Source organism: Oratosquilla oratoria, chromosome 15, assembly GCF_046742065.1.
Source record: "Oratosquilla oratoria isolate Oo_2021 chromosome 15, ASM4674206v1, whole genome shotgun sequence".
In the NCBI taxonomy this organism is placed as follows: Eukaryota; Metazoa; Arthropoda; class Malacostraca; order Stomatopoda; family Squillidae; genus Oratosquilla; species Oratosquilla oratoria.
Window position 1 is genome coordinate 68,690,240 of NC_134791.1, and position 17,395 is coordinate 68,707,634.

At 39.9% G+C, this 17,395-nt stretch overlaps 1 protein-coding gene across 3 annotated transcripts in view; it reads right to left on the bottom strand.

The window, feature by feature from the left end:
• CkIIbeta (casein kinase II subunit beta) overlaps window positions 1–15,754 on the bottom strand; it is an 81,969-nt gene extending 66,215 nt beyond the window's left edge. The window contains exon 1 of one of the 3 annotated variants that reach the window (XM_076199006.1): window positions 15,667–15,754. The gene's annotated coding sequence lies outside the window, so the exon portion shown is untranslated. Of the gene's footprint in view, window positions 1–15,573; window positions 15,598–15,666 lie in introns of those variants that run through there. The other 2 variants (XM_076199007.1, XM_076199008.1) reach the window with 2 other exon arrangements.
• Window positions 15,755–17,395: the final 1,641 nt, after the last annotated feature.

Consider the following 17,395-nt stretch of genomic DNA (forward strand, 5'->3'; position numbering starts at 1 on the left):
GAGAGGTAAATGCAAGGGTAGTAGGTCAGGGATTGGAGATGGTTAAAGAAAATGGAGAAAAGTGGGAGGTGAGCCAGCTGTTGTTTGCGGATGACACTGTGCTTGTGGCAGGATCGGAGGAGGGATTGAGGAAATTGGTGGCAGAGTTTGGGAGAGTATGTGATAGAAGAAAGCTAAAGATAAATGTGGGTAAAAGTAAGGTGATGAGATGTACAAGGGGTGAAAGTGGCAGTAGACTGGAAGTCAGCATTAAGGGAGAGCGACTGGAGGAAGTGGATAGTTTTAGATACTTGGGTGCAAATGTGGCAGGAAAAGGTGGAGTGAAGGTGGAGGTAGAATGTAGATTGAGAGAAGCGAGTAAATGCCTTGGTGGATTAAAAAGTGTAATGAGGAATAGACATTTGGGAATGGATGCTAAGAGGAGACTGTATGAAGGAGTGATTGTGCCAACAGCACTGTATGGGGCAGAAACATGGAACATAAGAGAGGAAGAGAGAAGGAGTTTGAATGTGTTTGAGATGAGGTGTCTGAGAAGTATGGTGGGGGTTACTAGGGTAGAGTGAGAAATGAGGAGGTGAGGAGGAGAACAGGGGTGGAAAGGGAGCTGGGAGATAGGGTTGATGAAAGAATATTAGGATGGTTTGGACACATGGAAAGAATGAGTGAATAAAGACTAGTAAAAGAGGTATGGAAGGCAGATGTGGAGGGAGTGAACATGAGGGGACATCCTAGGATGAAATGGATGGATGGGGTGAAGGGGGCTTTGGGGAAGAGGGGAATGTCTGTTGAGGAAGGACGGGAGAGGACAGAAGATAGGGGTGAATGGAGAATCGTTGTATATGGATGATGTTGTGATGCATGAGGTGGAATGGGTGGGGGGATGGGGGGTGAGGTAGTATGTGTGAGCAAAATTTGATGAAGCCCGAAGGAATTTCTCCCCGTCTTCTCCTTTTATGCAATGGGGGTCGCCGATTTAATGAAGCAGCCTTGCTGTGGATGTGCTGTGTCTTGCGACACTGCTTCTGACCCAGGGCAGTGGACAAGGTGCAGGGATGACCTGTCATCCAGGAGGTACTGAGATGAGAGGGAGGGTGGAGGGGTGTGGAGTGTATTCAGGGATGGAATGGTTGGAAATGATTTTATGCCTTTTCCTTTTTGGCTACCTCCCTTGTAAGGGGGAAAAAGCCTTGGTATATGTATGTATGTATGTATGTATGTATGTATTCTACTATTGTTTTATTGACATTTATTTTTGAGTATTATAAAAAAAATTTAGGTACAATATTTTTCTGGGAGCAAAATACTTTTTCAACATTGCAACCATAGGCAATTAACCTCTTCAATATGAGTTAAGTTCTCGCAGGCAGCATCAGCTACCTGATGTATGATGATGCATCACAATACTCGCATTATAAAATTGCAGCTGTATTACTCATTCTCTGAATATTAATAACTACAGAAAATATGATTATGCCAGTTCACAGAATAAGGGGATCACTCAGCTACAACTACTACAAAATAAATATAATCAAGACGCCAATGCTGGCATCCTCATATACCCACTTACATCCTCATGCTGCCTATGTAGGCATCATCGTATGGAAGGGGTTAATGATCTTGTTTATTAATTTCTACTTTACGAGTAGTTTCACAGCAAGACCGCTTCAATTAATCAGCAACCACCCATCTCTATCCCCTCATGCAGAAAAAGAGAAGATGGGGGAGAAATCCTTTCGGGCTGCATCAAAATATCATGCACACATACTACATCCCCCACAACTCTCTTCCACGCATCACAGCATCATCCATACACAACCATTCTCCACTCACCCCTATCTTGTCTTCTCCCTCAACAGACATTCCCCTCTTACCCTGTCCATTCATCGCATCTTTGGTTACCCCCTCGTGTTCACTCCTTCCACCTGTGCTTTCCAGACCTCTTTTACTAACCTTTCTTCACTCATGCTTTCCATGTGTCCAAACCATCCCAATACTCTTTCATCAACCCTATCTCCTAACTCTTTCTACCCCGCTCTCCTCATCACCTTGTTTGTCACAGTATCTAGCCTAGTAACCCCTATCATACTTCTCAAGCATTTTATCTCAAACACAAACTTTTCTTCTCTAATGTTCCATGTTTCTGCCCCATACATTGCTGTCGGCACAATTATTCCTTCATACAATCTCCTCTTAGTATCCATTCCCAAATGTCTATTTGTCATTATACTTTTTAATCCCCCGAAGGCATTTACTTGCTTCTCTCAATCTACATTCTACCTCCGATTCCACTCCTCCCTTTCCTGCCACATTATGCCCAAGTATCTAAAGCTATCCACTTCTTCCAGTCTCTCTCCCTTAAGGGGGTACGCGACACCTGGAGGTCATTTTCTAAAATATTTAGAGTAAAGAGCTGAAACTTCTCAGGTAAATAGGTATCCATATTGCTTACATTTTAGGTGAAGCAGAATGATGTATGTACACATGTACATATGTACACATGTACACATGTACGTATACCAGTAGCAACATTTAAAAGTGCACAGCACCATAATACGTGGACCAATTTGTTTTATATTTTGGCTATGATTAGTCAGTAGGCACACCTAGGGCCGGTCATTGAGTAATTGAACAATTTCCTTTATACTTTTGCATACAGGCATTTCAATTTTAATGGCTGGCAAAAATCGTGAAAAATACAATTTTTTTGCTCTTGTTTCCATTATTACTCCGAACTCTTTCATCCTATTCAAAATATTCGAACGATCGGCCCTAGCAGTTACTAAAAGTAATATTCCCTGTAAGTTTCATTTAAATCTAATGTATATTAGATTTTTTATGATTAAAAAAAAGTAGAAAAATATCGAACGGAGATATGGCAACTTGAAATATGAATATATCTGTAACTTGCTTATAGTTTCACCAATTTGACTGATTTTTTCATGGCTTAATTCTTATTATATAATAAGTAAGTACAGTAAAAATTATCAACTTATTTTAATTATAAGTACTTTAAATACTGAAAAACTAAAGTATAAGTATGTCACAGTAGTGACGACGCACAGACGACAACATCATATAATTTGCTTTTTTGCACCTTTGGCGGTTTCTTCATATGAAACCTCTCTGCTGGGGGTCTTCAGGGTATCTAAATCATTGGAAAGAGGTTTATGTTCCAGTAGTGGGCACCTTCTCTTTCCTCATCAGATTCCCCTCGCCAATCTATGTTGGTAGGGCACCCCCTCCAGCATCATATGATGTCCCTTCTTCTTTCTTCTTCCTGTATAGCCTTGATCTTTTTCCTCTTGCTTTCTTCTTTGGATTTAATCTTCCTCTTTGAATTGTTTAGTCTAATGTTGTCCTTTACCTCTGTCACCGTCACAGAGGTGCAGGTGAGGGCGGTGGTGGAGTGAGAGGTGGTGAGATCTTTAGTCGTCTTTGACTGCTTGCCATCTTTAACTGCTGTTTTTTGTCATTGTGATGTTCTTTTGTTCTTTTTGCTACCCATGATGACTGTACTAAAGAGTAATATGTACTAGCTAAAGTAATAGATTGCAATGAGAGCTCATGAGACATGCGTACTTCCCTTTTCAGAGTTAGCCGGTAACTAACGCTTAGTTTCGCACAAAGTTGGCGAAATATTCTCCCTCCACCTTCCTCCCTTCCCCTCCACAATCGTATTGGCCGTTGATACACTGGGCGAGTGTAAATTCAATCAAATTTCAACGTTATTCGCTGCGCCTGAAGGTCCTAAGTGGCACGCCTCCTTCTAGTGTGGGTTGCGCCTTTAAATCTGTCCCTTTAATCCTCACCCAGGACCTTTAAATTGCGCGCGGCTGGAAAATTATTTGTCGGGATTTATTTCTAAGTGGTATACGAACATTTTGAACACAGTTTTGAAAAATGCCATATCTTGACCAAATTCACCCCCCCAGGTGTCGCGTACCCCCTTAATGCTCACTTCCAATTTGCTGCCACCTTATCCCTTTGCCATGTAATGTACATGTTCCTCTCTGTCAACAAATGCAGTCCCATTTCCAAACAGGTCCACCACACATCAGTGTTTGCCAATCTTAGATGCAATTGTTATCTATATCACTGGATGGCTCTTATCATTCTGAGTATTTTAAACCTCATGAATAGGTACTGCAAGTTAATAGGAATGTCAGTAACAATTTTTAATATATATTTGGAGGGGTAGGGGAACTGCAGCAGAGTAGAATGCCACACACAAAAGAGACATCAAGTATTGGGTCAGGCAGCCTGGGATACAAGGCAAATACCTCTTTCAGTATTTGGCCAGACATCTATTCATCAATGCCTTCAAATAGGAAACAGTAGTCCATGCTTACATGACTCCCCTCCCATGAATGATGCAATCATCGCTTCATTAGATGTGGAAAGTTTCTTCACGAATGTCCCCATAAACAAGACCACAGACTTCATACTTAACCCCTTCCATACGGTGCCGCACACGTAGGCGTCATGAGGAGCAAGTGGATTCGCGACGCTGCCATATCGGCGTCTTGATTATATTTATTGTAGTCGCCCCTGTGTTTTTACATTCTCCCAAATGCGCCCTGAATCCCATTATCTGTGGTTTTCAAAATTCGCGGGTGAAAGAGAGAACGATCGATATAAGCGGCGACTATATTTTATGATGCGAATATTATTTCGTTACGTCATACGGCTGGCATTGGCTGCTGCCCGCGAGATTTAAGTCCCGTACTGAAGTGGTTAAGCAAGTGTACCATAGCAATGAAATCAAACCACTTGATATCCCAAAGAAAACCCTGAAGGAGCTATTAGAAATCTGTACAAAAGACCCTTTCACCTCACCCAGCAGACAAATGTACAAGCAAATCAATGGAGTAGCAATGGGCAGCCCTCTAGGTGTACTGTTCGCCAATTTCTACATGGGAACCATTGAGACCAAAGTTCTTACAGCAGCCCGGCCTTCTATATACTATAGGTATGTTGACAAAATCTTCATACAAATAAAAGATCACGACGAACTGCAAGACTTAAGGAGATGATTCATTACAACCTCCAATCTCAACTTTACATATGAAGAGGCCAATAATGGGCATCCCTTTCCTAGATGTCCTTGTCACTGCCTGAAATACCAGATTCTTGACAACAGTATATACCAAGCCAACCAATGCCGGACTCTGCTTGAACGGGAACAGTGAATGTTCTAAGCGCTACTTATGGTCCACCATCAGCGCTTATGCCAGAAGGGCCCTTTCCCATTGTTCCACCTGGGCTCAAACTCATCAAGAAATTCACACAAGTTTTTGTCAATAACAGATACACCAACTCAGATGTCTCTCAAACAATTCAATCATATCTAAACAAAACAAATGGTATAACAATGGAAACAATAACACAGCAAATGCTTATGTCAGAAGGGCCCTTTCCCACTGTTCCACCTGGGCTCAAACCCATCAAGAAATAGTCACAAGCTCTTGTCAATAATGGATACACCAACTCGGATGTCTCTCGAACAATTCAATAGCTTAACAAGTATAACAATGGAAACAATAACACAGCAAACAAAAACTCCATCAAGATATACTATAAGAGCCACATGTCCACAGAATATAAGTCAGATTAAAAAAAATTCAAGGATTAGAGAGGACGAAGAAGAAGAAGAAGAAGAAGAAGAAGAAGAAGAAGAAGAAGAAGAAGAAGAAGAAGAAGAAGAAGAAGAAGAAGAAGAAGAAGAAGAAGAAGAAGAAGAAGAAGAAGAAGAAGAAGAAGAAGAAGAAGAAGAAGAAGAAGAAGAAGAAGAAGAAGAAGAAGAAGAAGAAGAAGAAGAAGAAGAAGAAGAAGAAGAAGAAGAAGAAGGTTTCACTGTCACTGAGTAAGATTCATTTTTGATAAGTTTCTTCCATATACTTTCTATATGAAAATAACGGAAAATTACCTTTCTTAGACACAATTATCCATAGAATAGATAAAAATGTAAAATTTTCAGTATACCGAAAACCCACCAATAAAGAAGGCTATATTCACTTCTACTCAGGACATGATGACAGAACCAAAACAGTCATTATAATAGGTTTCTTACTCAGAGCATTTCGTATATGCAGTAAAGAATTTCTAGATCATGAATTACAACATATTACTGAGACTTTCATAAAACTCAAATATCCAAAAGGTCTCTTATGTAGGTTAAAAAAGAAAGCCAAAGAAATAATTAACAAAAGTAAAGATAAAAATAAAAATAAGAATGAAACCAGATATATCACAGTACCAAACTCTAATGTCAATTCATACCTAGACACTTTTCTCCTAAAAGCGGGCATCAAAATAGCCAGGACGTCAGGTAGCAAAGTAGGACATTTGATAACACGTAGCGACAATAATCCCACTAACGAAAACAGTGTTGTTTATAAAATCCCGTGTAAAAGCTGTCCCTCTTCATATTTTGGTGAATCTGGTCGCGGATTTAATAAAAGGATAAATGAACATAAAAATGACGTAAAAGCACATAGGACATCTAACTCCATAGTAATGCATGTGGATAAACATGGTCACCTTCCAGACTGGAACAACGCAACCATATTAAACAAAGGATCATCCAAGAAACTAAGGAAGACAATTGAGGCAGCTTATATCAACACTAATAACAACATTAACCATAGGGAAGGGTTTATATGTTTAGCAAAAGCCACAAGCTTATTAGTAACAAAAGAATACGCAAATAAATTAGCAAGCTCTCCGAAGCGTTCCGTAAGATGACCCGTCTGTGTATAAAACATCCTGTTACGTTTGAGTTGTTAGCTTTGTGATCAAGACCCTGCGGGTCGAAACGTTAAGGCGTAAATTGTCCCATATCTCATCAACTTCTTTCACTTTCAATCTTATTTGTCATAATATAGTCAATATATATATATATATATATATATATATATATATATATATATATGTGCGTGTGACACTGATCTACTGCACCTCTGATGTCTGCCATTGTGGAGAGGGGCTGGAAGGCCAAAAAAGTAATTTTGTTCTGACCATGGAACATATGGTTTCCTCAACATCATTTTCTTTGGCTGTGTAATGTGCTACATGTAATGTAAGCATGTAAGAGGCTGGTAGATAAAGAGAGACAAGTAAGGTAGATAGAGGGGTAGGTGGCAAGAATTTCATTTTTGAGTTGGATGTTTGGTAAATAATAGCTGCAAAAGAGTTGCATAATGTCGCTTCTCATCTTAAGTTTATATACATCCACTAGGGACCTTATTTCATTGCTATACAATGTTGATGTAACAATATGTAAACTAAGCCAGTGATGTGTTGATTTCGAGATTGCTTGAGTAAGCAGTATTGCTTAAGAATTTTGTAACAGTCTTTCTGACTGGAGAAAGGGTAGGAGAAAATTTAATTAGTTCACAGGAGTAAAGTCACACCCTTAGGGGAGGCACTTAGATGTAAGAGTGAAGATCATTGGACTAAAGAAATCATGGCAAATTGACTTGGTGATCAAATTAAGGATTCCAGGGGAATCCCTTGGTGTAAATTTACAAGACTAGTGTAATATTATTCGGGAAGAAAAGCAGAAACTTTAAGATCAGTTTAATTCTCTATACATACATTAAATGAAACTTGACCAAGTCAGATGATCAGAAGCAAAGGTCTTCCTACAGATGAAAATAAGTAATAGAACTTGAGTGACTAACCTATATAAAGACAGTGATGAAAAGAAAGTTGAAAGTGAAAGGGGACCATAGAAGGGAACAGTAGATGTAATAGTAAACACTGAACAACAGTGGTAACAAAGCACTTATTCACAGAAAATAAGTAACTAACACAAACGGTGTTATTTCTACCAAAATAAAGTCTGCATAAAATAAAACTGATTAGTAATAGAAATCTTTATTAGATTCACATGAATCACACTATGTAGTTTTCCAATATTCTTCGGTAAAATTTTAGTTGTGCACACCTATGTGATATAGCAATAGAAAATTAATTAATTTTGTAAATTATAATAGATCAATGTAATATGTGATTTTCTTGGCAGAAATCAATAACAAAAAAGTTGCTAAAACCTATTTACTAATGAATGAAGTCGCAGCAGCTGAATGATACACCATGTTTGTTTTGATACATGCCGAGGTCGAAGAAATTAATGGATGATAAATTAGACTATTCTAACCTAATCTACCTGACCTAAGTAACCTAACCTATATTTAGTAATTCGGTACCTCAAATCCTAAAGATCATCCTGGTTGTCGTTGTCATCACGGATGTTGACGGCCTGATTAATTATTATTGTACCTCGAGCAATTAACAGAAGACAGCAGAACCCCATGTTCTCTCATAAAGTCCAAGGAAACCCTATTGTCTTTGCAACTGTGCTTATTAATGTCACCTAGAGTTGGGGAACACCTGGTCCACAACGTGAAAGCTATCGTCTGATAGTGACTGGAATGGCATGGTGTCCAGACCATATCCTAGTGGTTTCATTTGTTAGTAAATCTGATAGTAACAAGGATTTTTTTTTTTCACCAAGAAAATTGCATATTATGTTCATGTATTATAATTTACAAAATTAATACTTAACTTTCTAATTCTATATTGCATAGGTGTGCACAACTAAAATAATATCCATTCTTCATGCAGGCCCCAAATACCAGGACCAACTGTTGTACGTGCGTGTGGGGGAGCTCCGTGTTTATCTAGCTTTTCTCATAATGTGTAGGCCATTAACCAACATGAAAACTACATAGTATACACAATAAACACCACAGGTTCACAGTGTTACAATCAGCTAGGTTATGTATAGTGGAAATTTGAAAAAATAAATAAATAAATAAATAAATAAATAAATAAATAATAAAAATAAAATAAAAAATAAACAAACCACCAAAGGAAGAGGTAGGTCTACAGAGATCATTCAAAATGGTGGATGTAAACAAAATAAACAAAGAAACCTGCTCGTCCCAGACAATCACATGTGCTGCCTGTAGCAAAGATGATGACATGACCCATTCTATTCAGTGTGGCAAATGCAAAGAATGGATTCACTATTACTGTTCAAAACTCCCGCTATACAATCTTATGTGTCTACTGAAAACCACCAGGAAATATACCTGTGAAAAATGCTACAAATCCAAATACTTGGATGAATGTTGGGAAAAGGTAGCAAAAGAGGCACAAAAAGCAATTGATGGGCAACATCAAGACGGAGTCCATCAGAAAGCAACCAGGGAACAGACCATCAAGGAACCCAGCATTGCTATGAAAAAGCCACAACTGTATTGGATCCAATCCCAGCAGAAACACCAACATTGAGTATCAACCCAGAAGTTGACACTGCCAGAAATTCAACTTCAACTCCAGAACTTGACCAGCCCCAGGATCACACTGTTCCACCTGTAAACAAATTTGCAGTCAGTAAACAAGCTAATACCAGTCTCAGCCCTACAGGGTCAAGAACAGGCAATACCCGGATCTGCCGATACTACAGGAAAGGAATATGCAAACACTGAATTAGCTGTAAAGGCTGTAAATATAACCATCCTAAGTCATGCTCTAAGTTTGTGAACCACAGCCCGAGAGATGATCGCGGCTGCAGAGGAAAAGGACTGCCCAAACTACCATCCTATTTTGTACTCAAACTCACTACGGAATAACGAAGGTTTCAACAAGTCTTGCAAATTCATTCATATCAAGGGGACCAAGCGTCACCAAACTGAAACAAACGTTGATACACAAAAAGGCACAACTAAATTACACAACACCACAGAAATCCCAAAGAACCAGAACAACACATCTTATGGGGATAATAATTCTTTAGATATGCTCCGCAAAATGAAATCAGTAATGTCTAATCTGACCAAGATAGTAGAGCCCCAGGAAACAATCCTAGAGAACCTAACCAAGCCAGTAATCAACAGTGCCTCACTCCGAGGCCAGCCACACCACCAGCACCCATGAGCCCACTCTGGGCCTGGCCAACAATCGGGGGAGGTCAGTAGAAAATATCTTGATGGGCAATATCCAGGGGCTTTACCCCCAAATCAAACCAAAGCAAGGTTCCATATCTTGGAGAATTAGCTAAGGCCGAAGACTAAGATTATTGCCCTCACAGAGATGCAGAAATAGAACTGGAAAATTACACACTATATAGAACAGATAGAAAAAACAGGAGCCACGATGGGACCATTATACCTAACAGATGACATTACCCCAAGCACAAAGTTAATCCTTAGCTACACAGATGAGCAAGTGCAACTGCAGGCACTCCACATACAAAAGCTAATTGTGGTAGTAATAAACTGCTACCGACCCCCAGCTTGCTCCATAGCAAACTTTGAATGTGCAATATCAGAACTCAATCACTTGCATGAGATCCTACAAACCCCCGCACCAGATGTAGTTTTCTGTGGGGACTTTAATTTCCCATTCATCAGATGGCCTCAAGGCGCCACTGCAGGAGCCCTCCAAACTGACAACTCACAAGCACAGAAACTCCTGTGCTTTGCCAACTCTATGTTTCTGGAGAATGGTTGTATATGGATGATGATGTGATGCATGAGGTGGAATGGGTGGGGAGATGGGGTGTGAGGTAGTATGTGTGAGCAAAATTTGACGCAGCCCGAAGGGATTTCTCCCCGTCTTCTCCTTTTATGCATGGGGGGACGGAGAGGAGGGGTCACCGATTTAATGAAGCAGCCTTGCTGTGGATGTGCTGTGTCTTGCGACACTGCTTCCGACCCAGGGCAGTGGACAAGGTGCAGGGATGACCCGTCATCCAGGAGGTGCTAAGATGAGAGGGAGGGTGGAGGGGTTGGAGTGTATTCAGGGATGGAATGTGTGGGAATGAATTTATGCCTTTTCCTTTTTGGCTACCTCCCTTGTAAGGGGGAGAAAGCCTTGGTATATGTATGTTTCTGATGCAGGTTATTAACAAGCCATCAAGAAGAAACAATATCCTAGACCTGTTCTTTGTAAACAACAGAGATGCTTTACAACCAATAAAACCATCTTCTCAGATCACAGCCTTATAATGATAACCACAAACTACAGAACATGAAGGGACGTCCTAGGATGAGATGGATGGATGGGGTGAAGGGGGCTTTGGGGAAGAGGGGAATGTCTGTTGAGGAAGGACGGGAGAGGACAGATGACAGGGGTGAATGGAGAATGGTTGTATATAGATGAGGTTGTGATGCATGATGAGGTGGAATGGGGGGTGAGGTAGTATGTGTGAGCAAAATTTGATGCAGCCCGAAAGGATTTCTACCAGGGGGGGGGGGGGGTCGCCGATTTAATGAAGCGGCCTTGCTGTGGATATGCTGTGCCTTGTGACACTGCCTCTGACCCAGGGCAGTGGACAAGGTGCAGGGATGACCCGTCATCCAGGAGGTGCTAAGATAAGAGGGAGGGTGGAGGGGAGTGGATTGTATTTAGGGATGGAATGGATGGGAATGATTTTATGCCTTTTTCTTTTTGGCTACCTCCCTTGTAAGGGGGAAAAAGCCTTGGTAAATGTAAGTATGTACAAACTACAGTAAACCAGACTCCCCAAATGAAGAAACAATACCACGTGTGAGCAACCCATTCTCCAAATTTAATTTCTTCAATATCAACATCAACTGGGATGAGGTAAACTCAACCTTGAGCAACATAAACTGGGAGACACTCCTCCAAGGCAGTGACCCAAATGTTATCTTTGACAGTTTCCTTGAGACTATCCAAAGAGTAAGCGAAACAAAATACCAGAGAGAAGATTACTAATATCTCGAAAAAGCAACATCCCTAAAGACCGGAAAATACTGATGAAAAGAAGAACTCTCAACCAACAAATGAGAACTGCAAACATGTACTTTACAACAAAGTTGTCACAACAGAAAGAGAAATCAAGGCGTCTCATGAGGAGCAAAGAAATAAAGAAGAAATTCAAGCAATAAGAAACATTGAAACCAATCCTAAGTACTTTTTCAGCTACTGTAAAAAATTCTCAAAAGCAAAATCCCAAAATTGGACCACTCCAAGCAGATAATGGTAACATATCATTAAGCTCCCAGGAAACCTATATCTTAGCACAACAATACAGAACAGTGTTTTCTCAACCAAAAATTGAAAGTATTGTAAACAATCCCCAAGAATTCTTCTCAATACAAAGCAACAGAAACCCTCAACTCAGCAACATACACTTTACCAAGACTTATGTGCTGAAAGCAATTAGTGAACTTTAGAGTAAACTCAGCTGCTGGTCCAGATGGTGTGCCTGCCATCATTCTTACAAAATGCAGAGGCTCTAGCATCCCCCTATCAGAAAATTTGGCAACTGTCCCTTGACACAGGAATAATACCTAGCAGACTGAAGGAAGCCACAATATCTCCAATTTACAAGGGAGGAGAAAGAAGTCTGACCAAAAACTACAGACCAGTAGCACTGACTTTCCATATCATAATTTTTTTTTAAAAGATAATAAGAAATAACATCATGTACCTAGAAAAACATCAACTAATAAGCAAATCTCAGCACTGTTTTTGTAAAGGGAGATCATGTCTTTCCAACTTGTTAAGCCACTATGAATGGTTGCTCCAAGGGCTTGCCAGATGAGGAAATGTTGATGTGTGCCTTGATTCTGCTAAGGCCTTCGACCAAGTTGATCATGGCATCCTCACACACAAACTCAAGGCCATGGGAATAAAGGGAAAGATTGGAATATGGCTTCATAACTTTGTCAGAACAAGGACACAGGTGGTAGCTGTTGATGGCCACAAATCGAAGAGGTCAGCATTATCAGTGGTGTACCACAGGGCTCGGTGCTGGGTCTGCTACTTTTCCTGGTCCTAATGAATGACATCGGCCAAACTGTGGACAGTTCATTTCTGTCATCCTTTGCGAATGACACCACCCTCAGCCATAGAATCAACAACGAGGCTGACATCCAGGAATTACAGGGCAACCTCGACAAAGTCTCAGAATGGGCTGAAATTAACAATGAGAAGTTTGAAATAATATGATATGGCCCCAACTCCAACCTAAAAAGCTCCACCACACTACACACTAAGGGAGGCATAACTATATCCTCGAATCCTGTGGTAAAGTGCCTAGGAATTCACCTCAATGAAGATGCCACCTACAAATACCACATTTACAAAACTACTAGTAAAGCCAGACAAATGGCTGGATGGGTACTTAGGACCTTCAAATCAAGAGAGTAACATTTAACGTTATCACTTTGGAAGGCACTTACACAACCTGTACTAGACTACTGTAGCCAACTCTGGTCACCACACAAAAGGGCAGACATACAGGAACTAGAGTCTGTCCAAAAACACTTCACCAGGCAAATCGAAGGCATGCAGGGCCTCAATTATTAGGATCACCTGAAAAAAACTAAGCCTATACTCACAACAAAGAAGACGAGAGATATTGAGCCGTATATATGTGTGGAAAATACTGGAGAAACAGGTACCTAATCCAACTACATTGTCTCTGCAAGACACACATAATAAAAGAAATAGTCGCATGTGTGAGAAGAAATCACTGCCTACATCTGCCCCAGATAGAATCAGGACCCTTTAGGCCTCCAGTTTCACTCGCAATGGCCCCAGAATCTTCAACACACTACCGAAACATATAAGAGAGATCAAGAACTGCCCAGTCATCAAATTCAAATTACACCTAGACAAATTTCTTTAGAGACACTGCCAGACAAGCCTCCTGTACCTGGGTAGGTAAAATTTTACTTTCGACCATTGTAGGAATATAGGAATACAGAATTAAATAGTAATTTTGTAAATTAAAATGTATGAACGAAATATGCAATTTTGTGTGCGGAAATGAAAATAAAAAAGTTGCTAAAACAGATTTCTTAAGTAACGAAGTCGTGTACAACGAATGGTACGCCATGTTTGTTATGGTAGATGCCGACGTCGGAGAAATGAAAGGACGATAAATTTGTCTAAACTAAACTAAACTAACCTGTGTTTAATAAATCATTACCTGCAAATTAGATATCATCCGGCTGGTCCTCATCGTCGTTGTCGTGAGAGACGTTGGCGGGCTTTTCAACCACTCTCAGCTTTTGTATGGCTATATTCCTCCAATGGTCGAAAGTAACATTTTACCGGTTAGGTTAGTTTACTTTAGTTTAGACAAATTTATCGTCCTTTCATTTCTCCGACGTCGGAATATACCATAACAAACATGGCGTACCGTTCGTAGTACACGACTACGTTACTTAAAAATCTGTTTTAGCAACTTTTTTTATTTTCATTTCCGCACACAAAATTGCATATTACGTTCATACATTTTAATTTACAAAATTACTATTTAATTTTGTATTGCTATATTCCAACAATGGTCGAAAGTAAAATTTTACCCCTGGGTATACAGCTCACTGCAAGGCAACCTTAAACTCCATACCAGACTGTATTGACTTGCAAAAAGACTCCTGGGATGGAAGTAGTGGTGGAACACCACAGCTATGAGGAAGACCCTCTAAATTCTATTAAGTAAACTAAGAAGTAAGTAAACTAAGGGAAGGGATACTGTGTGGTAATTTGGTGTAGGGTAAGCAAATAAGCAAGTAAACCAAGCAAGGGTCAACTTGGTCCATCACCAAATTGGCCCATCTACTCGACCAAGTTGGCTCACCACAGTTAGACTAGATTAAAGTTGATGAATTTATACTTTAATTTCTTGAACCTCTGCATCTATGAAAAAAATATATATATGGCACCTCAAGCAGCCAATGGGCAGAGTTGGCAATGGGTCGAACTGGCCAGCAAGCAGTAATTTTACCTTCCATTGCTTACCACCTAACTAATGTAACGGCACTGAATTCCCTGACTTAGACTTGATAAGTTTACAAGGTCAGTTTGGGTTGACTAATGTAATTTACTTCACTCAAGGATATTAGAAATAAACATTTCCCCTAATCATCTAATGGGTGGACCTGTGGACCTTTGTAGAAAATTTTCCAAAGAAATAATGTACCAAACACTGAAGGTATTGAATTGCAGTTCTGTAAAACTTGAACTGAGTAGCCAGGCCAGAACCTTATACAAATCTTCCCCAATTTAACAACCTGTATTATAATTATATCATATAAAACTGCGATGTGAAATCACAATTCAACATATAAAACTGATGATAATGCTAATCATACTATATCCTACTGTAACTATGGAAACTTAATTTATGCAATCCTAATGTTTCTTTACTTCTCTAACACGGAGTTATCATATCAATTATTCCACTACCCTAGCAATATATACTCGCAACTATTCAGTAGTCCTCGTACTGGCAAAATTAAAACTATTTATTTAATTAAGAGATAAGACGTTGGCTTAATTCACGCGACTCCCCAAATTACATGGCTAATTCCACTTTCTTCCACTTTTTCTTATAAACTGTAATATATTGGAATTGTGTAGGACTTTAAGACAAGCAAATATAACCAGTTTTGAAAATACTTTATAAAAATTTCTATCATTTATTTACCACCTCAGGCCATGTTGCCTGCCCCGACCTCCATTGTGGTGAATTTTACTTCCTTTTTTCAACGCTACAGACAGAATATGCGTAGAATATTTATTTACCTGTGCGCGACGGGTACACTGTAAAAAATAGAGCTTCTAATTGGTTTACTCTTATATGCAAAAGGTCTACAAAGTGAAAACAAAAATCACTACCTTTCCTCCGATTACTTGTCCACGCCAGATATCTTTCTTACAACGCCATCTATCGCACACCGGAACAACTGTCCATTTGATGTTAGAGGGGTGCGGGAGTCACGGATCACACGCAAATTTCTGCAATTTGGACTTAAATTCTTACCCTACCTAGAATCAAAGAAAATTACCACAGACAATTGCACGAAGATATTCAATGTCAGGAATATGCCTTGCAGACTTTAGAGTAGTACTTATAACAGTGCACTGAATTACCATTATACTTTATACATATGAAATCTCCCGAACAAGAAATCCGTGGAGTGTTCAGTTCGTTGTGTGCGATGATGTCAAGCAATTTTGGTTGGCTTCTTTTACGCACTCGGGCATATAGACTGATACATAAGGCTAATTTTTGGGTGTAGTGCTTTAACAGAGTGGAAGAGAATAAAAAGAATTACGATCTGAAAAGGATCAAATCACAAGGGTCTGTAGGATTCCGCTCTAGCATTATCAATGAAATTAACGAACAGGTTGCGAAAACATTTAGAGCTACTATCTATCTCTAAGACCCTAAAGAGTGGAAAACAGCAAATTCAACAGTGATTTAGAACGGGTGCAAGTGTGATCAGTGCAACTACCATCCAATTATGCTTTTCTTGTATCAGGTAATTTTTGGAGTCCATTGTCAAGGACCAAATATGCTATAAATTATTTCGTAATGAGCAGTTTGTAACCTCTGTAAGATCCACGGTGCTGCAAATAAGCGTAGTTCACACGAGCAATGTTTCGGTACTAGTTTTTTCGGCAGCTTTTTCCTGCTTTACTCGTGTGAACCGCGGTTCACATGAGCAAAACGGGAACTTTGGTGCCGAAACATTGCTTGTGTGGACCGCGCCTTGAAGTGTTCGGTGATTGGACGAAAGGATATCAAAAATGCATTGCTGGCGTAGTTTTACACTAACCTAGTAACAGGAATACATATGAAAGTCTGCGGTGTCCGACACACCCTCGCCAGAGAAATTTGTACGTGGATGGCGTTACTCCGTCAGTCACCCTGCGTTTGCAGGAACCATAAACAAACCTCAAGGCAAGCTTCAGAAATTTGGAATTTGGCTCAAGTAAGATATATAGATGCACGGCCAACTCTATGTTGCATGTACAAGAGTGAGATATTCTAAGGATTTATTCTTCGCTGTTAAAATATATATATTGCTTACAACGAAGTCCTATGAAATCGATTTAAATAAATTATTAAACCGCGAAGTAATGTTTTTGTCAATAATTTTCCAATCAAATAGGTTTGTTGAAAGTGATCAGATTAGTTATTGAACGAAACTTAGATTGTTTTCACAACCAAATCGGCTTATCAAAAGTTTATCAGATCGGTAATTGAACAAAAAGTAGGGTTGGTAATGTCGTGATTAGGTTCGGATAAGCCAGGTAAATGAGACTCACAATAACACTAAGATTTAATGGTTACTTGGCTCGAAGGTCACGGACGAGGGCTCGTAGAGAGAAGGTCCGGAGTGAGGGCCTCGTAAGTGTCGCGGGCTGGTGCGAAAGGCCGCTTGAAGCTTGGCGACGTTACTTGCTGCGTCCGAGGCGACTTGCTGGAGAGGACCGCTACTTGGAGAGAACTGGTCCCAAGGCGTCTTGCTAGAGAGAACTGCTGCTTGGAGATGTGCCCGGGAGAGAACTTGCGACTTGCTAGGTAAGACCACCCGCTTGCGCCGAATCAGTTTTTGTG